The 21326-nt window shown below is 39.4% G+C and overlaps 1 non-coding gene and 1 pseudogene across 2 annotated transcripts; one reads left to right on the top strand and one right to left on the bottom strand.

Annotated features, from left to right (window-relative positions):
* The first annotated feature begins 5181 nt into the window (after positions 1-5181).
* On the top strand, positions 5182-5288 carry LOC148297496 (small nucleolar RNA R71). Its single transcript, XR_015833189.1, has one exon. It is a non-coding gene; the product is annotated as a small nucleolar RNA R71 (small nucleolar RNA).
* An 11136-nt stretch (positions 5289-16424) lies between these two features.
* Positions 16425-19224, bottom strand: LOC110752138 (uncharacterized; annotated as a pseudogene). Its single transcript, XR_015833471.1, has 2 exons — positions 19068-19224; positions 16425-18845 (listed from the first exon to the last, which is right to left on the bottom strand). The product of XR_015833471.1 is annotated as an uncharacterized LOC110752138 (transcript).
* Between the last annotated feature and the right edge of the window lie 2102 nt (positions 19225-21326).

Here is a 21326-nt window from a genome sequence, read left to right as displayed (position 1 = left end):
AACAAATATACAAGCAACTCACGGATGACCAGTTAAGGGCCTCAGAAAACACAGCCAGGGGATCCGGGAAGGTTGGAGGGGTCACAATGGTCCCGCTTAAAACCCAAACTTCTTAGACACCGAAGGTGTCGCCTAAAGAACTCCTAGACACTGTATTGACGGAGGTGCTCACTGGGGTTACCAAAAGTTAGCTCATATGAAAAAAAATTATTTAAAGAAACAGAAACTTAAAATGACTAAAATAAAAACAAAACAAGTAAAGAGAAAGGATAGAAATGCTTCCCCTTGATGCGATTAGGTCGATTGCTACCAAGCACCTTCTTCTTGAACACATGGGTTGCCTCCCAAGAAGCGCCTTAGTTACTGTCTTGGCAAGACATTATGTGATCAGCTAAGTTGATGGTACAAAGGGAAGTTGATCCACCACATGGCCTGTTTGAATGCCAGCTGAGATTCCCTCATAGAATGGCTTTAAACGTTGTCCATTTACTTTGAAAGTTGAGCCGTCTTTAGGGTTTTGAATCTCCACAGCTCCATAGGGAGAAACATTGACCACGGTGAATGGGCCTTGCCATCTAGACTTCAATTTTCCTGGAAAGAGACGCAATCGTGAGTTAAACAAAAGAACTGACATACCTTTGGAGAACTCTTTCCGTTGAATGTTTCTGTCATGGTAACTCTTGGTTCGTTCTTTGTAAAGCTTTGCATTCTCATAAGACTCATGTCTAATTTCTTCCAATTCATTGAGCTGAAACTTTCTTGCATGGCCTGCCTTGTCTAGATCAAAATTTAACTTCTTGATGGCCCAAAAAGCATTGTGTTCAAGCTCCATTGGCAGGTGACAAGCTTTCCCAAACACAAGACGATAAGGGCTCATCCCAATGGGAGTCTTATATGCAGTCCTATAAGCCCATAATGAATCATTGAGCTTGGCTGCCCAATCTTTCCTTGTATTGTTCACCACCTTCTCCAGGATGTGCTTAATTTCTCTATTGCTTATTTCCACTTGACCAGAAGTTTGCGGATGATATGGTGTAGAGACTCGATGGGTGATGTTGTACTTCTTCATGAGTGCTTCGAATGGCTTGTTACAGAAGTGGCTGCCTCCATCACTAATGACAGCCCTTGGAGTACCAAACCTTGTGAAAATATTATCCTTCAAGAACTTGAGCACCACCTTATGATCATTGGTTTTGGTGGCTATGGCTTCCACCCATTTAGACACATAATCAACAGCAACAAGTATGTAAGTACAACCAAAGGAAGATGGGAATGGTCCCATGAAATCAATACCCCACACATCGAAGAGCTCCACAACAAGTATGCTATTCAATGGCATTTCGTTCCTGCGACTTATGTTCCCCATCCTTTGACACCTATCACACTTAACACAAAAATTAAACGCATCTTTGAATAGAGTGGGCCAAAAGAAACCAGATTGGAGAATTTTAAGTGCTGTTTTCTTAGCTCCAAAGTGACCTCCACAAGCCAATTCGTGGCTATGCCTAAGTATGCTTTCTTGCTCTTCTTCTGGAACACATCTTCTGATGAGTTGATCCGGGCAATGCTTGAATAAGAAAGGTTCATCCCAGACATAATGTTTCACCATGGAAAAGAACTTCTTCTTGTCCTGAGAAGTTAGATCATTTCTAAGAACACCACAAGCAAGATAATTAACAAAATCAGCATACCATGGTTCTTTGACTTGGGCAGCATATAGTTGTTCATCAGGGAAAGTCTCATTCAAGGGTAGCACAGCTTCTCCTTTTTCTTCAACCACAATTCTGCTCAAATGATCAGCTATCACATTCTCACATCCCTTCTTGTCTCGAATTTCCAAATCGAACTCTTGCAGCAAGAGAATCCATCTAATTAAGCGTGGTTTTGCGTCCTTCTTAGTGAGCAAGTATCTAAGAGCTGCATGGTCAGAATAAACAATTACTTTAGAACCAACAAGATAAGAACGAAATTTTTCTAAAGCAAAAACCACAGCAAGGAACTCCTTCTCTGTTGTGGAGTAGTTGATTTGAGCATCATTCAAGGTCCGGCTAGCATAATGAATCACATGGGGGAGCTTGTTCTTCTTTTGACCTAAAACTGCACCAATAGCAAAGTCAGAGGCATCACACATTATTTCAAATGGTAAAGACCAATCTGGAGCTATGATAATAGGGGCTGAAGTTAGCTCCCTCTTCAAGGTAGTAAAGGCTTCCATGCAAGCTTCATTAAACTCAAAAACAGCATCCTTAGCAAGGAGATTACACAATGGCCTTGTAATGCTTGAGAAATTTTTGATGAACCTTCTATAGAATCCAGCATGACCTAGAAAGCTTCTAATTCCTTTCACAGAGGTAGGGGGTGGCAGATTTGAGATGAGATCGATCTTGGCTTTATCCACTTCAATTCCCTTGCTTGAAATCACATGGCCTAGCACAATGCCTTGTCTCACCATGAAGTGACACTTCTCCCAATTCAAAATCAGATTTGTTTCCTGGCATCTTTTAAGCACTAGAGACAAGTGGTGAAGACAATTATCAAAAGAGGAACCAAAAACTGAAAAATCATCCATAAATACCTCAATGAATCGTTCCACCATATCTGAAAAGATTGACATCATGCATCTTTGGAAAGTTGCTGGGGCATTGCACAAACCGAATGGCATCCTTCTATAAGCAAACGTACCAAATGGGCATGTGAATGTGGTTTTCTCTTGGTCTTCCGGAGCAATGGGAATTTGATTATAACCTGAAAAACCATCAAGAAAACAATAGTAAGCATGGCCAGATAAACGTTCAAGCATTTGATCAATAAAAGGCAAGGGGAAATGATCTTTTCTAGTGGATGTGTTCAACTTCCTGTAATCAATGCAAACTCTCCAACCAGTGATAGTTCGTTCGTGTAGGAACTATCTCATTCTTCTCATTCTTCACAACGGTGATTCCGGACTTCTTCGGAACAATTTGTACAGGGCTCACCCACTTAGAATCTGAAATTGGGTAGATGATTCCTACATCGAGTAGCTTTAAAACTTCAGCTCTAACCACCTCTTTCATGTTGGGATTTAGCCTCCTTTGGGCATCACGGGATGGTTTGCTGTCTTCTTCCATTAGAATCCGGTGCATGCACATGCTTGGACTAATTCCTTTGATGTCTGCTATGGTCCACCCAATGGCTGTTTTATGCTCTTTTAGAACCTTAATTAAGCTCTCTTCTTCATGTGAGGTGAGACCTGCAGCAATTATAACAGGGAGAGTTTCGTTAGCACCCAAATAAGTATATTTAAGATGATTGGGCAGTGGTTTAAGTTCTAGCTTTGGTGGGGTGATAATGGATGGCTCCAATTTCGTGGATGATGGTCCAAGAGGCTCGAGTGGTGGCCTAAAGGATGGTGGGTATGGTTGAAACACTTCTAAGGCAGCCACCACTTCTTGGAACTCCGGTTCACAAAGATCTTCCTCTTCTTGTGTTAAGACAGCTTCTAGAGCATCATTAGACTTTCTCTGCAAAATTTTGGAAGAAACCTCATGATCCACAACATCAATTGAAAAGCAAGAATCAAGAGAGATAGAAGGTTGAGATAGAGCATTAAGCATTTTAAATTCAACAGTTTCACCCAGAACAGTCATGGAAAGGGTGCTATCTTTCACTTTGATAACTGTGTCTGCAGTGGCCATGAATGGCCTGCCTAGGAGAATGCGATCAACATGATCTCCATTTGGATTGTCTTCCATGTCCATCACTACAAAATCAGCAGGGAGAATTAGTGTATTAACTTGAACTAAAATATCTTCTACAATACCTTTTGGATATTTTATAGAATGATCAGCTAGTTCAAGTCGTATTGAAGTCTTCTTCATCCCTTCTAAGCCAAGCTTTTGATACAATGAATATGGCATTAGGTTGACACTTGCTCCCAAGTCCAACATGGCTCTTCCAACCTTATTGCCTCCAATGTTAATGGGAATGTCAAAGCTGCCAGGATCAACTAGTTTTGGTGGAAGCTTCCTTTGCAACACAGCACTTACATTCTGGTCAAGCTTTACATCTTCATTTGGAGCGAAATTGAGCTTGTGAGTTTTCAAGTCCTTGATGAACTTTCCATATGCAGGAATCTGTTCAATAACATCAAGCAAAGGCAAATTGATATTAACTTTACTCAAAATATCATAAATCTCTTTAAAAGCCTTATCTTGCTTTGCTTTCTTAAGACGGCCTGGAAATGGAATCGGTGGAACATATGGAGCGGGTGGCACGTATCTATCTTCTTGAAGATGTGGTGGCACAAATTTGTCATCTCTCTTATGCAATTGGAATTGTTTGGATTCCTGAGAATCTGATTTGGCATTAGGAGCAGATTGAGAAGTTTTGAGATGTTCCCCTTCTGTAGCCGTGGTCTCCTCCTCTTCATCTTCTACAATCACAACATCATTTGAAAGATTAGAATCAACTTTACTATCAATGATCTTACCTGATCTGAGCACATGAATGGCCTTGGCTTCTTGGTTCTTTGGATTGATCTCGGTTTGGCTTGGCCATTTCCCAGGTGCTCTTTGAGTTATTTCAGCAGCTAATTGGCCTATTTGAACTTCCAATTTGGCAATGGCAGCTTGTGTAGTTTGCTGGAAATTGGATTGGTTGATTGCCATCTGCTTAACTATATCATCCAATGATGATGTTTGTTGTGGCTTTTGGAATGAAGGGGGATTGGCTTGATTCTGAGTATTCCTCCATGAAAAGTTTGGATGATTCCTCCAACCTGGATTATAACTTTGAGAGTATGGATCATTTCTTGGACCTTGGTTGTAGGAATTTACCAACTTAGCTTGCTCTTGCACAAATTCTGGATATCCAGCCCCAAGTGGACAAGCTATTGTAGCATGGTCAGGAGTTTCGCAAATACTACACACTTCCTTCGGAGGGCTTCTTGAGTTTAATGCAAGAAGAGCATCTAGCTTTTGTTCCAGTTTTGAAATCTGCACACTAGAAGCATCATTAGAACCACTAATAACACGTTTACCTCTTGTATCCGTATGTTGGGTCTCCATTGCTATCTCCTCAAAGAGTTCGTATGTTTCTTCTGGAGTTTTGGTTTTAAAAGAACCACCTGCAAAATTGGTGACTATATTATGACTAGAAGGGGTTAGTCCTTTATAAAACATACGCATTTGAAGCTTCAATGGAATCCCATGATGAGGACATTGGTTGAGCAGCCCATTGAATCTCTCCCATGCTTCACAAAACGATTCATCATCTTGCTGTGCAAATAACAAGATCTTATCCCTAAGCATGTCGGTCTTTTGCGTGGAGAAGTATTTCTCCAAGAACTTCTTTTGAATGGCAGCCCATGTAGTGAGTGAACCAGGCTTCAAAGAATTCAACCAATATTTCGCCTTATCCTTCAAAGTGTATGGAAACACTCTCATTCGAAGTTGATCTTCTGTCACACCTGTCAAGGGAAAAGAACTCACAACATTAAAAATATCCTTTATATGAGTTAATGGATCTTCATTAGGTAAACCATAAAAGGAAGGCAGCATATTAAGATGAGAAGATTTAAGCTCATAATTTCGAGCTACAGTGGGCAGCAAAATGCTTGAAGGAGATGCTGGAATTGTTGGGATATCAAGTTCTCCCATGAACTCATTAGCAGCCATCTCTTCTTCTTCTTCTTGGTCTGAACTTGCTTCCGAATTTGAAGGTGAAGAACCAGGAAGTTCAGTGTGGAGAGCAATACTTGTAAATGTGGCAAGAGCTTGCTCTTTTGCAGTTGACAACTCTCTTTCTAGACGATTATGAACTTCAGAGATCACCCGGTTGGGTTGCAACGATGGTCCTGCGTTCAAAGATCTGGAGCGTTGGAACGAAGACCTCACTTGTTCAAGGAACGGTCTTTTAGACATAAACTACCTGAAACAGAAAATTAGATTAATTAGAAACACTAAAAAGAATACGGTAACCTTGGGCACATAACCAGGGAAGAACTTTCGTTCAGTCCCCGGCAACGGCGCCAAAATTTGTTGTTAATTATTATGTTAACTCGCAATTGTACGGGGCAATTAGTAATATAGCAAGACAAGTACGAGGTCGTACCCACGAAGACTGAGAAGTTCAAATTAGTTATGTACGTAGATTACCGAATTCAAGAAGTTAGGAAGTTAAGTCTAAAACAGAAATTAAAGTGAGAGTGATTGTGATTGTGAAAGGAAGTGAGCAAACTGAAATTGCAAATGAAAGCAAATAAACAAGTGTAACAAAGAGTGGTTTTAAGAGTTGGAAAACAGATTTGGAGACTAGGGCATTCGAATCACCATAACAATTCAATTCTGGGTTATATGGAGTCAAGTAACAAGTTTAATTCAGATTCAAAGATTGATTCTAGCTAAAGTATGATTAGGCCATGGTGTTTGGTCCTAACCTTGTGTTCCTAATTCCCTAATTTGATCATTTGTGATCACGTTCCCATAGAAATACTTGGAGAAAGCTAGAATTCAATAAAGTTTCCACGGCCATGGTTCCCGCTGCTCCCTTCTCAAGAAACTGAACCTGATCAAGCAAACGGTATAAATGCCCCAAGAACATGGGGGCTAGTGGAATCATATCACCGCGTGCTATCGCCAAAGCCAAAGGGAACACTCGCGCGTGCAGGCAATCTTGGGAAAAATCACAAAAGAGAAATCTGCCAAGCCATAACGATATAAACGCTGCAAGGCGGCATGGCTCGTTCCTGTTAACATCCCCAAGAAACTGTATCCAGTTATTGAAACGCAGAGAGATGCTAGGAGAAGTCGGGGCACCCTTTCGTAAGGCCTCAAGCTTTAGTTCATCTTCCGGAGTCAGTGTGATATGGAAAGGGTCTTGGCTGCCGCAAAGTGGGAGGTGAAGAATATTAGCTACGTCCTCAAGTGTGGGAGTAAACTCCCCCCATGAACAGACAAAGGTGTGTGTCTCGGTACTCCAGCGCCTCACTACATGTCAGAGCATTTTGGCCTCAACATGGATGTCCCATGCTTTAGAAAGAAAGATAGCGTCCAGCACCCCTGCCCGGCTCAAGATATCACGAGTAGATGGGTCCCTTAGTTCTCGATCTACCCATTCTGACCAGCCCTTGCTGGTGCCGCATGGATACTGAAAAAATAGAGGGACTGCCGGAAATAGACCCCTCTCGATATAGCACCTCGATATGGAAGCAGGATCAATTACAGGAGCTACTTCTGGGGCTGGTTCTCCATCTATGACTATGTCTTCACCAGCACCTTTGAGTAAGGGAGGGGGCCTACCCCTTTTTAGCTTGTCTTCTATAGAATAAAGATGATCCCTAATGATGGAGGAAGAATCAGCAGACGCCATGACAAAGCTGGGATTCCTGCACGAAAAGGAAGGGGGAAATAAAAAATTTAGCACATGCTAAACATGCGCCAAGCATGGTAGGTTGAGTTTGTCCAAGTAAACATGCAAATTAAAATTCAAGCTCATGGCAAGCAAAAGTATCCCTTTTGTGATTAACACGTGTGACAAGCCAAGCCTCTCTCAAAAGGAGACAAGCATCACAAGACATGCCTTTTGTCAATTTCCAGCAGCAACAAAAAAATACGTACACCATTAAACAGACATGTGTTCACAAGGAAGGTAAACCTAGGCCAAGCATCAGTCTATACTTACTCCTGAAAGGCTCAGATTGGCAGAATTATTCACCAAAGAGACTGATACGGGAGGCTAAGCGCCTAAGTTGAGGAGCCAAGACACTCAGAGATTCCAGCAGCGAAGAATGCAAGGCAAGGTTTCCAGCACCTGTCCCTGTGTCAAAGACATAGCCACCTGCATCAAAAGGAAAGGGGAGCACACCATTTGAATCTCAGCTATCCCATAAATGCAAAAGAAAACAACGCAAGATAGGGAAGATGGAAAAGGAGGAAGAAACGAAAAAAAAGAAAGAAGAAGGAACTCACCGATGAGATTCGGTGCCCTTCCAGCAGCTCGAGAAAAGGGCAAACCAGGGAGAAGAGAATCTCAGAAGATTGGAGGGAACCCTTCCTTGCTAGTACTCGCGTCGTATGAACCCTTGTTACGGCGGCAACAAAATGGGTCAACAAGGGTTTGGTGATTGGCTGACCAAAACAAGAAGCAATCTTCATAGGTATAAGAAACCAATGAATTTTTCAATAAATCCAAGGGAAAAACAAGGGAAAGACATACCTTTCTAATCTCTCGAAGGGCGGCCTAGGATTCACCAAGAAAAGAAGGAATCAAAGATTCTGAGGAGCGAAGCACGCACAACGAGGCCCCTTCCGTCGGCGGCGAACAGGTTTCCTTGTACGGAGAAGGACGGCAAAGTCGGGTTCGACTCGATCTCTCTCCCAGCAGTCGAAGAAGGGCGGTTTTGGCTTGGCTTCACTATTGCTCATTTTGGGTTTGTGGGAGAACGAAGAGACAAGTGAAGAAGAAGGTTCTCTTTGTCTGGTGCATGAAAAGAGAAAAGAAAGGGAAGAAGAAACCAAAAAAGAGTTGGGTCTGGTGCGCGGAACGAGAAACGAGAAAGAAAAGAAAAGGGAAAACAAGAAAATAACAATAATAAAAAAAGGGGGGAAAGAAGGCAGTTGGTGTTGGAAAACCGCAAGCAACCGTTGGGTTTCATCATGGCACGCCGTCATTTTGCACGCGGGAAGAAGGGAGGTGCCCTATAACTACAAATCTGATTTTTTGGGTTGGGTTTTAATTATTCGGCCCACTCCAGCGCCTGTTCATAGCCCTAATAATTAAGGGGGCTATTGTTGAGGCCCAAAAAATCCATGGTTGGGCCTGAATAAATCCCTAGCCCAAGACGATATATTATTGGAAAAAGACCTGGTTTAAAAGTATATAGAAGTCTGCCATGCACAAGCCATATCATGCCAAATAAGATCTACCGTGCTAGAAATTGAGATTAAAAGGGGGTTGCTGGGAGGTCACACATGGAAGGAGCAAGTTCCAAGTAAAGGCAGTAAAAAGACCAAGGGATATTGGCGTACAAGGGAGGGTGCCATCCTCTGAACCAGCATGCATATTCATTTTCCTTCCTCCATCAAATATTGGCCATGAAAGGAGGAAGAAAGAAGAGGGAAAAGATGGGTGGAAAAGGGAAGTTCCCCTCTGAGGCAGCCGCTGGAAGAAGCCTGGAGCACCCAAAATCTCTGATTTTGTGGGATTGGGCAGAGCTGGCTTTGCCACCATGGGGTAAGTCAAGAAGGAAGAGAAGAAAGGAAGAAGAGAGCTTAGCTAGGTTGGGAAGAAACCATTAGGGTTTCTTGGAGAAGAACAAACCCCAGCAACTATAAATAGGGCCTATTCTACCCAACACAGCACAACCCACAGCCTTCAGAGAGCAAGCTTTCTCTCTCACTTGCAAGCTCAGCAATTTTCGTGCCATCCTTGCCCATCTTCCTTTGCTTCCCTTGTTTTGGCAGACTAACAGAAGCTTGGACAGAGTCACTGTCAAGCTGCCGGAAGCTACGAAAATCACCCAAAACTCTCCCCCAATCCTCCTTAGAACCTCTCTTCCCTTCCATTAGAACCCCTGACCTTCATAGAAACCCACAACTCTCTCTCTCTCTCTCTCTCTCTCTCTCTCTCTCTCTCTCTCTCTCTCTCTCTCTCTCTCTCTCTCTCATAAAGTGCTAAACCCATGATAATTTTGCTCCCATGCCACATGCCTCTCATGCCAAGCCCAAAAGTTTCTCTGCAAGCCTGAAGAAGTTATCTGTAAGTTGCTGCTGTTTTTGTTGGTGAAGGTAACCAAAATACTGCCTAAGGCCTTGCTGCCCTTTTGAAGCATTTTGGGGCTTAATTTTCGAACTCAGACAAAGGGGACAATTTCATCAGCCCAGCCCACCTGCTGCCGGAAGAAAAGGGCCCCTACACTAAGGAAAAAGGAAAGTCATGGTTCTTTCAATATATTTAACAAATAAAATACATAACTTATTGAATAAATAAAAAAAACCACTTATTCATAAAATAAATAAGTTTATAATTAAAATTTGCATGCCAAAAACAAAATTTAAAGTTTATTGTTAAAACTTCAAACTAAACAAAACGGAAATTGAAAATACTTTAAATTAAAAATAGCAACTTTAGCCAACTGGTCGTTTCCCCTTTGCTTTTGCACAAGTCCTTATGCTTGAGCTCCCTCTAAGAGAAAAGTGACTGGGCATAAAGGACGGTGAGGATGATGCTTGGCCGTGAACACCTGCATAGTATCTTGGTGTCGTCACACTCAATGACTTGAGACCTCGTCATTCTCTACACATAGAGAAGATACTGTGTGTACTGGTCTTGGCGGAATATCAACGCCCAATTGATATTTCTATGACCAGGAACATAATCAGGATTAGGAATCATGATAAGTCTCGATGTATGTAATCTCATTACATAATTCTCATATCCACTTTCATATTCCTAGGACTATAGTTATTTTACTGTTATGACAATTGACCAAATATCATGGTTGAAAACAACTAGTCTTGTCCATGAATAACTTAACAAGTTATTACAAAAGATGTCTTTAATATTAATTGTCATATAATTATCTAGCACCGAGACTAAAATTTTACTCTACTCCGAGTCAGGGGCATGCAAATTACATAACTAAACACTTTTATTATTATCCACCTTAACTTTGCAAAGTGTAGCAATTTACCTCATACTTGTAACTCCGTTAAAATTTCCATTAAATAAAGTCATATGTTGAACATGTGATATATTTTAAAGGACATTTTCATCCATTTATTATATATTATTTTCCAAATCAATTTATTATAATTGAAAACTTGCATTTTTTAAAACTAACATAATTAAAAAGAAAAAAAAACTATTCAACCTAATTATCCCACAAGCTCCCTTCCCCCTTCTCCTTCACGACAGCCTCCTTCCCAGCCAAAAGGCCACAGCCCACAACAAACAACCCATCCCTCCTACTGCACAGACAATAGGCCAAGCTCTGCAAATCAATAACAAATTCAGCCATAACTAGGTTTGCCAATTTTGATTTTACTAGCACAAAGAAAAAGGGAAAATGACATGATTGCTAAGGTTTTAATGTATTAGAACTAGGGTATGTTTAGCCAAGAATTGAAATATCGGCCGATACACCGTTATATCGGCCAATATGTTGGTATTTCCAACTGTCGACACTGATACTAGGGGGTAAGGCCATATCTTCCCTTATATCGACGATATATCCCCGATATTTTGCTGATATCCCTGATATTTCCCGATACCCATAACAGAACCCAAAAAATATTCAGAAGTTTTGAAGGCAATTGAAGCAAATTGAAACCCAAAAATAGCTAATCCTTTCCCAGAACCCTATAAATTACTAATATGAAGAATTTATGCACAGTCCACTGCCCACATACCTCCAATCCATCTGAAGAGTACATAGCGATCAGTTTTGGATCTATGAGCAGTGACGGACCCAGGATCCGAAGCCCGTAGGGTCATAGTGTAAATGTTCCAAAGAAAATTTAAGAACGGGTTATTTTTCTTATCTATTTTTTCTCTTCCAAATTTTATTCCTTTCTTGGAAAAATATACTTTGAATTATTTCAATTTGTCATTTTTTTATGTATGTTTTTGAGTGATTTCAATTCGTAAAATTTCAAACCAAACCTATGCCAATTAACCAAAAAACGAAAAAATCACAACCACCTAATCAACAAAAATAAGCAAAAACTTCATCCAACAAATCAAACCAATACATATAAATCATAAATTTCATCCAGGCGATTATAAATTTGATTTCCATTAAATTAAAACTAGTATACATCATCCTTATTTTGATATTAAGATTTGGAACTTACTTGAAATAAGAAATATCACAACAACAGTGGTGCCACAACATGTAGTGGACGGCGGCAGTGGAAACACATCGGCGATACTACAACAGGTGGGGATTGGGGAGCTTGGGGTTAGGGTTTGAGAAAAGAATAATAGAAATTGGGAGATGAGTTTTAAGGGTTTTTTTGCAACTTGCACAGATAAGCTGCTCAGTTTGTTGGTATGGTGAAATGTTGTACTTGGAAAACAAGTGGAGAACTCATTGCTTTGTATAGACTTTTTTGTAATATTGGTTTTAGCACTGTTGGAAAAAAAAATTCCAAAATTTTATTGGGTCAGATATTTTGCCTGCACATCTTGTTCCAATCTGTTGGTTACTGCATTTTGTTCTAATTACAATGAAGAAAAACAAGTTTTTTTAATTTTTTTGTGTGGAGAAATTCTTAAGTGTTAAATAGTGGTGATAAAACCATGTTGTGGTCATCCTTAGATAAAATTACAAGTAAAGCTCATCATTCATGGATTCTAATTTCTAAGCCAGTCATTGGAATTTGGGAGGAAGAAATAATAATAAATGGAACAAAGTTGACTGGCTGATTCCAAAAACAAAACAAGTTAAAAAGATTAAAAAGAAAACGCGCCAGGTAGGTTTCGAACCTACGGCTTTCTACTTAGGAAACAAACGTGGGAGAATGGAGGGATACGGAAGGGTTTTTTATTTTAAAAATTTTCCTTGGCCAAAACGACGTCGTTTTGTACAAGGTGTTTTAAAAAAAACAGAAGCACGTTGCGCTGCTTCTTCTTCCTCCTGCGCGCAGCTTCTTCCCTCTTCCTCTCAGGCAAAACATCAAGCACTTGGAGGGCAATCCAAGGGGTCACACAGCCAGCTAAAGTGGACCTCCAAGCCTATTTCCATGGCTTCCATGGGGTCGTTTGACCCCAGTGACCCCACTGTGGGTCCGTCCCTGTCTATGAGCATAGGAACTAGACCTAGTACTAACTCAAATGAATCTTATGATGGCCAGGGACGGATCCAGAAATCTGCTCTCCGGGGGTCAACATATATAAGCTCACAATTTTTTACATATAGAAGACCCGTAGAAATGAATGAAAATGCAATAAAAATTACATACATGTTTTTAAAAAAAAAAATTATGAGGAACATGTTTATTAGATTGTTATATGCATATTTCGGAATTTTAAAAAAACCTGTCCAAAAGGACATGATAATAAAATAAAAAAAAGTAAAGTGACCTGGTCCTAGACGGTGTCGTTTTGAGATGAAACTACAGCAAAGAGGAGGAAATGAAACACAAACCAAAGGGAATTTGAGATGAAAAAAATACAGAAGAAAAAGTGGACCAGAAGTAGCAATGAAGGAACAAAAGGGCATAAAGAATAAATAAAAAAGGAAGTGGGACACATCATGCATGCGCGTGTCTTCAGCTGTGGGAATAAAAAAGAAGAAAAGCTTTTGATTGGACCAGCAGACAAAGAACCATATAATATATAACATAGACATAGGCTTTTAAATACATAATATATATAGGACGACGTCGTTTTGACTTCAAGGGAAAAAAGAAACAAGGAAGCGCAAGCAGCGCTGCGTGCTGGAGGATGCTGCGCGCTGGGTAGGAGCAGCGCTGCGCGCTCTATGGGGACTTTCGTCGAGCAGTTTGTAGGGGTCAATTTTCTCCCCTCTAATGGCAGATCCCAGAGTTGCAAGGGTCACTTGACCACCTTTGCTCCTCTGTGGATCCGTCCCTGATGATGGCTATGGTTATGTCATGTCTGATTCTAGTGGAACTAGTTATGGAGCTCAAGATGATGAAACATATTATGGACCTACTAGTTGGGTTAATCCTAACTATCTCATATATGGGAGGACAGTAGGGAGCTCAAGAGAGACCTATGTGCACCATGTTCAAAAATGGCTTACAAACTGCTCGGGGTTACATGACTTAGTATGACTATTGTATGAATCCAGATGATTGTTCCTCATTGTTTGAACCTCATAGGAGCTCTTCAATTATGTAGATGGACACTTATCTAAATTACAAACTATAGATTTATGCATGGTTTATTCATTCTAATCAACATTTTATTTTCAAACTTTTCATTAACCCGCATTACATACCACTTATATTTCATCATATGTATATTTTATTATTAGTAAATTTTGAGTTTTATTTGTTCAATACATTCATTGATAATGTAGATAACATCTATGAAAGTTTTACACCAAAATTATGTGTTTCAATGCCTATATCTGTAATTTTTGTTGATTTTTTCCCGATACCTAAAACGATAACGATATATCCCCCGAAATATCCATAAATTGGAGGCCCGATATTATCTGCACGGCCGATATTTTAATCCTTGTGTTTAGCACTCTTGAGCATATTTTCCACTTTTCGTAAGACTTCACCTTAAAATGCAAATTGGTATCAGAGGAGAAAGATGTTGGGGGAGGTGAGAGATAATATGCTTGATTTTTTTATTTTATTTTTAAATTTGTTAAGTTTTCTTAATTATAATATGATTTGACTTAACAGAAATCTTAACGGAGGTACACGTAGGTGGTAAATTGCTACACTTTATAAAGTTTAGGTGATTAATAATTAAAATTAAAAATTTAGGTGGTAATTGCAAACATGTTTAAAAGTTCAGGTAGTATTTATGCAAATTTTCCTAAAAAAATGAATGGTTCCGTATTTGGTCTAGGCAACAAAACATCTTCATATATGTTCATGATCTTTATGAAGAAGGTATGATTATGAATATTATTCCAAGTTGTATTGCTGGGCACTTGGGTGCCTGGATTGGTGCCTGCCATCAGGATTTGCGAAGGGAATGAATTCAAACGGAGCTATGGTAATACTTCCAGTGCAGCCTTAAAGACGTCAATACTGAACCCAGAGACATGGCTAGCGCCAAAGATTGTGCAGCTTCTTGAGTCGAGCAGCTCATCAAGCTCCCGGGAGCAGCGTAACGATATTGAAGCTCCAATAAATGATCGCCATTGCCACATATCTGTGTTTGATGAGCATACCTACTACTTTTCCAGGTATCTGTATCAAGTCTATCTTGGGCTTTTGAACAAGGTACATTTGGTTCACTTTGAATTCTGAGACCGGGTGCTGGAAAACCTAGAGGAATGCAGAACCTCCAGAAATTGGAAATCAGATGCTGTCATAACCTGAAAAGCACCAGCAACACTTATCAATTGGAGGACCTTAAAGGAATCGAGTCTGACAAATATGCCAAAGGAATTTGTTGTGCATAAGAGGCAGAAACAAACATCAATGAAAACCAAAAATGGGGAACTAATCATAAGATAAATCCCTTGCTACACTGTGGCATTTGCATTGAAGAGGTTGCTTTCTGGGCGGTAAGAATTGTTGTCTGTCAGTTTCTTTGGTTTTTCATATTGTTCGCTTCACTACATTGTATGCACTTATGACCTCAATGGTTGAAACTGGTAGTCACAAACCTGACCAATTCAGTCTGTATCAAGCTTCTGTATCTCCACTTGAATTTTAGCATTTCATGTGAAATTGAGAAGTGATGAAAACTCTTACATGAAACACACCTTTCAGAAGAAACACAGACAGTAAGTTTTAAGAACCAGAGGAACATAAAATAGAAATCTGAGTCTCTTTTGCTTTAAATAATAATGAAAAACAGGTCAATAATATCTATCCTCTGCATCACATATTAATTATGTAATTTGGCGAATCGTCTTTATGTTCTCTGTTCTCCTCTTTAACTGCACCCTTCATGAGCAAGGAATCTAATCTAACACTTTATCCTCAAGTCCAACAAGCAGATATGTATCAGAGACATCAGTTCATGTGGTTCACTTGCCCAGCGAAAAAAATGAAACAACATTAACCTTTCTTGTTTTTCTTCTATTTTGAAACCCCTGCTGCAATCCTCAAAGTTGATCAGAAAATTTGCAGCACCAGTGATTAGTATATTATGAAATGAAATTTGTCTTGTTCATTTGTATGATGTTTTACTATATGTTTATATATGTGAGTCGCAGCATGGCAAACAAAATGGTGATGGAGTGGTTCCAAGAATCAATGGTCACTGTAAATTTGCCTGAAGAAGAAAGTGAACTTATTGTTGTTGTGCAGCAGAAAGAGTCCTTAAAACTGGTAGTCTGCTGCAGGAAGCAAATGGAGCTAACAACCCTCCTGAGATGAAAACTAAAATAGTCTAAATCCAGCTGTGCCTCTACCAAAATTGTAAAGGAGAAAAATGATGCCAAAGTTGTAATGTAGACAGTAGAAGAACAATTGTCAAATAAGTTTCAGGCTGTTGTTGTTGACGAGGAAAAAAAAAACAAACATTAGGACAATTATAAAAACGGCCAAGTCGATCCTGAGTATATATAGTCTTTTTTGTAAAAATAATTCAAGTTTTTTTTTTTTTTTTTTTTTGTAATTCCAAATTTTAAACTTTTCGGCCCTTTTATTTTACTTTTTAATAATTACTTAGTTTAATAGAAGATAATGCAGACACAGTTCCTTCGAAAAGAAGATGGGAGCAGATTATAAAACGTTTATCTCAGAGCATGAAATGCTTCGTACTGAAAATTTGCAAGAAGATGAATGAAAGAGCATGAGATTTCTTCATTCAGGCAGTTTCATGTACAACAAGAAACACTTGGGATATTCTCGCTAACAGGGCATGCCAAATCAAAACATATTCTGCAATTTAACTGTTGCTAAGAATTTGGAACTTTGGACACAGTTAGGCAATAATACCATTGCCAAACTTCTTATGTCGTTGCTTGAGACAAGCTTTTGCTACTTCACAATCAACTTCACTCTCGCATGTCCTTGTGATATCTGAAGTTGTTCTGTGATTCCAAGATGAGCCATCAAGAGCCAGACATGACTAAGAAGCTCCCCGCCTCTTCTAAGCTGTTGAGCATGGAAATTCCCTCGACAATGACTAGCGGCATAGCCTAGAATTTCAATCCATACTTGGCTCAGTATCTCCCACTTCTTTTCTTTTTGGTTATTAAGTGATGATGCAAGGCTACATGCATCAAATAATACAGATTTGCTTCTGTCTCCCTTCACTTTGGCGGGCTTTACTTCGGTGCTTACGCGAAGCAACATTTCACAAGCTTCAGTTTTAACTGAACTCGTGCGATTTCTTTGTTCAAAATATTCCTTGGCCTCAGCGCAGGTGTCTTGAAACCTGATCAGTCCGATTCCTATAGGTAACATGAAGGGACACATGACAAGAAGATACATCATATAATCTGCTATTTGCATGCTCACCTCACGATGCAAATATTCTGTGGCTGAAGTTTTTGTAGCATCAGAGTGATGGCAGAGATCTGTGGCAATATGCCACAAAAGTATGCTTTGGTCGAATTCCACTTCTGTTGTCCATGTCATGAAATCAGGGAACTTAAACTGATCAAGGACAAGGTCCCCTCTACCGGCACAAAGCTCTGTAAGCTTTCCCTTAGTTTGCGATTTTTGTAAGAAGTGGTGAAAAATAAGTTCTTTTAACTCATTGGAGATCGGCTCACGAGTGAAGTACAAGAACATCTCCAATTTTTCATCCAACTTGTGCAGTAAGTGACTGAAGAGCCACTGCTTTAGGTAATCAGAGATTTGGTTTAGGAATTTGTACAACTTCATCTCTAACACTTTCTGCATGCAAACAGATTTTGGGCTTTCACGACGAATTGAAGGCTTAGTTTTGAGACAAAAGCTAAGCAAATTGAATTGAGCCGTTGAATTTGACCACCTCTGCCTTTTTGCCTGTTGAACCACACTGGTTACTTGTGAAGAGGGTGTTCTTCGGATACCTGGAGGCTGTGAAGAGGGTGTTTTACCGTACCAACTTGTTTTGCTCAACCAAAGTGTCGTCCAATCAGAGGAAATTACCAAAACCAACGCATAGATCTCTAAGATAATGGCGCCAACCAGCAATATGTAAGTAATAATCAAATCAGTGAGTGCGTGCTTGTGCCTCACATTTATCAGGAAGAGCACAAACACAAGACAGGTGGAGGAGAAAGTGACGGTACGGAAGAAACAACCCCGGCGAGTATAAATTATGGGAGCCTTGGTGTAGAAAGAATACATCATAGGCATATCCAAGTTCAACCTCAACTACCTTGAAGGCAGTTTCAGAAGAGCCAAGCTTCTGGAAGAAGATTTGGCTACCATCTCGATCTTCGAAGCTAAGGATGAGATCTACATATAGGCGCTTGAAAGTATTGAACAAGTCATGCGATTTGACCACTATGCTTGGTTCAGAATTGGAACCAACATCGGCAACTGCAACATGAACCTCATCCACCCCAACTTGAACCTCAACATCTTCAGCACTCACTTTGTACCCCTCAGCTTTCTTCAAAGAAAATTCCTCCATGAATTTTGCATAGTTGGGTCCCGGATCAGGACGAGTGAGCATTGAATCACGAAACTTTTCGCGATTTGCTGATCTCAGGGCCAATGTCCTCTCTCCATACTTGATAAGCCCAGAAAGAAGAATGGGAATAGTAAGAATTGAAAGCCAGCTAATCTTCCAGGCCATAAGAAAGATGTATAGCGCAATACCTACTTGCACAGCCAGTCCAAGCAAGTGCCTCAACCACAGCTCATTGTCTTCCAAAGCATAAGCTGTGACTGTGTCTGGGCCGCCAAGATGCAACAAAAGAAACGGTGCCCAGAAAGCAGAGAGCTCGTCGTCTAGTTTGTCGCCTCCCGGAGAACCCCCTTTGGCATCGCAGCTGCTGGACTTTCCCTGGTTCTGGGAGAGGACACCAAGAGAAACAGTTGCTACCCAATCTGCCATTAGGTAGGCAAACCAGAGGAAGACTCTTATTTTGGTTTTGACGTTATACTTCCTGCGGCTGCCAAAGTGAATAAGTGAAATCTGCAAGGTGAGGCTGATCAAAACCATCACTCTTAGCTCCCAAAGATTCCATAGTTTCTGAACATGCTCCGGAAACACCTCAATGAGCCTCCTCTTTTCCACAAAAACCCAACTGCTCAGAGCTGGAAGAAGAAAAAAATTTTAATCTATTCACACAGCCGCAGGAAGAAAATGTAAAGTCATAATTCTCCTTGTAACCGCGAAAAAAAAAGGGCAAAAAAAAACCCCAAAAAAAAAATTTGAAGTCATAATAACAAGTAGTTCTAACTTCGATATATGAAAGAATCAAGAATATCATGACATAAATGGATGGACAGGATTAGAACTCAGTTTTGGAAACATACCTGTAAGCAGCATTTTTGGCTGCGCTTGTGAGATTTGCTCGGCAGATACAAACACTGAGAGAGAGTTACATAGAGATGCTATACCACAGAAATGATAAAGAAAGACTTTGCTATACCACAGAAATGATCAAGAAAGACTTGCTCAACAGATACAAACAGAAGAAATGATATAAAAAATAATATATAAAACACGTGATATACCAAGACTTGATTGTGTAGCGACTATTTTGGGCAAACTAAATTATATGCGGTGTACAATGCAACGGTACACTGTAAGGTTACATATGTCATTTTCATATAGTATGAAAAGTGAATAAAATAAGAAAAGTGAAGGCGCCCCCAAATCGCAAACCCTTCATCCCCTTGGTGGGTGGCTCTCGCCACGAGCTTGTTAAGGAGAGAGAGAAACAGAGAGAGAGAGATTCAAAGGCAATTACTATTCACATAGAATTTGCTGACGTGGCATATATCACAAATGGTTCCCGCAAAATTTTTAAATTTTTAAATTTAAAATTCATAAAATTTTGGTTTTCTTTTTTATATTATTTAAAAATATATATTGTATTTTAAATACATATGACACTATATTTTTTTAAGACGTGGGCTCCACATATATGCCACATCAACAAATTAATGAAGTTTTTTTAAAAACATAATTTAAAATTCATAAAATTTTAAAATGAAAAAACCATTTATATAAGGATTTTAACCTTGAGGACCACTTATGAACCATACCCTTAGTTTTTTCATTTTTAAATTTTATGAATTTTAAATTATTTAAAAAAAAACTCCATTAGTTTGTTGATGTGACATATATGTGGAGCCCACATCTAAAATAATATAGTGTCATGTGTATTTAAAATACAATATATATTTTTAAATAATTTTAAATTCATAAGATTTAAAAAAGAAAACCAAAATTTTATGACTTTTAAATTAAAAAAATTTAAAAAAATTACAGGGACCATTTGTGATAGGTTCGTGAACCTCAGGGATGTTTTGTGATATATATATATATATATATATGCCACGTCAAGCAAACTAACGGAGTTTTTGACGGAACCTAACGACAAGGACCATTTGTGATCATACATACTAACCTTGAGGACCATGAATGACAAAAAAAAAACATTAAGGATGCAATTTGATAGTTTCATAAACCTTAAGTACGTTTTGTGATAATAAGCCTTAATTTTATTTTGCTTTTTCACCCATTGTCCTGGCAACCCAAAGGCAATTACTATTCACATAGAATTAATTTTATTTATAACGTATGAGATTAATAAATAAAAAATTGCTAGGTATTTATAAAAATAAATTCTGAATTTTTTGGTATTTTTTCTAATTTTTTTCTGAGCTAGCATCAACACTAACATCAACGCCCTCAGTCAACAGCTCGGGTTGTTCTTGCCTTCGAGCCTGCCCAGTCTTGGTGGAGCCAATCATCTGCCCAGGCTGCAATTCATTGTTGGAGTGGGTTTTTCAAGCACGGGGGGCCTTTTGCAAGGGCTATTGACATCTATGGAAGTGCTCTAATGAGAGAGAGAGAGAGAGAGAGAGAGAGAGAGAGAGAGAGAGAGAGAACGAAAAGAAGAGGAAAAAAGATGGGCTTTCATTTGGGCTCTTGAACTTAAATGATTTGGGCTCTAAAATAGGCATGAAGGGCTATATCATTAAAATAATAATAAAAATAAATTGGACCGATTCGGTTTGGTCTGATCCAATTTTCCGAGATGTGAAATCGGCACTAGAATCGATTGGAACCGATTTGGTTTGAGTTTTTACTTTCTGTTGACTTTTTTGTCAATTCGGTTTTTAACCGTTTAAAAAAAAATCCAATTTAGCTCAATTTGCCAGGCTGCAATTCATTGTTGGAGTGGGTTTTTCAAGCCCAGGGGCCTTTTGCAAGGGCTATTGACATCTATGGAAGTGCTCTAATGAGAGAGAGAGAGAGAGAGAGAGAGAACGAAAAGAAGAGGAAAAAAGATGTGCTTTCATTTGGGCTCTTGAACTTAAATGATTTGGGCTCTAAAATAGGCATAAAGGGCTATATCATTAAAATAATAATAATAATAAATTTGACCGATTCAGTTTGGTCTGATCCAATTTTCTGAGATGTGAAATCGGCACCAGAATCGATTTGGTTTGAGAATCGATTTGGTTTGAGTTTTTACTTTCTGTTGACTTTTTTGTCTATTCGGTTTTTAACCGTTTTTTTTTTTCAATCCAATTCAGCTCAATTTGCCAATTTTGCAGTTT

The sequence above is a fragment of the Prunus avium genome, chromosome 1, assembly GCF_965620075.1.
Source record: "Prunus avium chromosome 1, drPruAviu1.hap1.1, whole genome shotgun sequence".
NCBI classification, from domain to species: domain Eukaryota; kingdom Viridiplantae; phylum Streptophyta; class Magnoliopsida; order Rosales; family Rosaceae; genus Prunus; species Prunus avium.
Note: the sequence above shows the minus strand (reverse complement) of the source record. Positions and strands in the feature narration are given on the sequence as shown.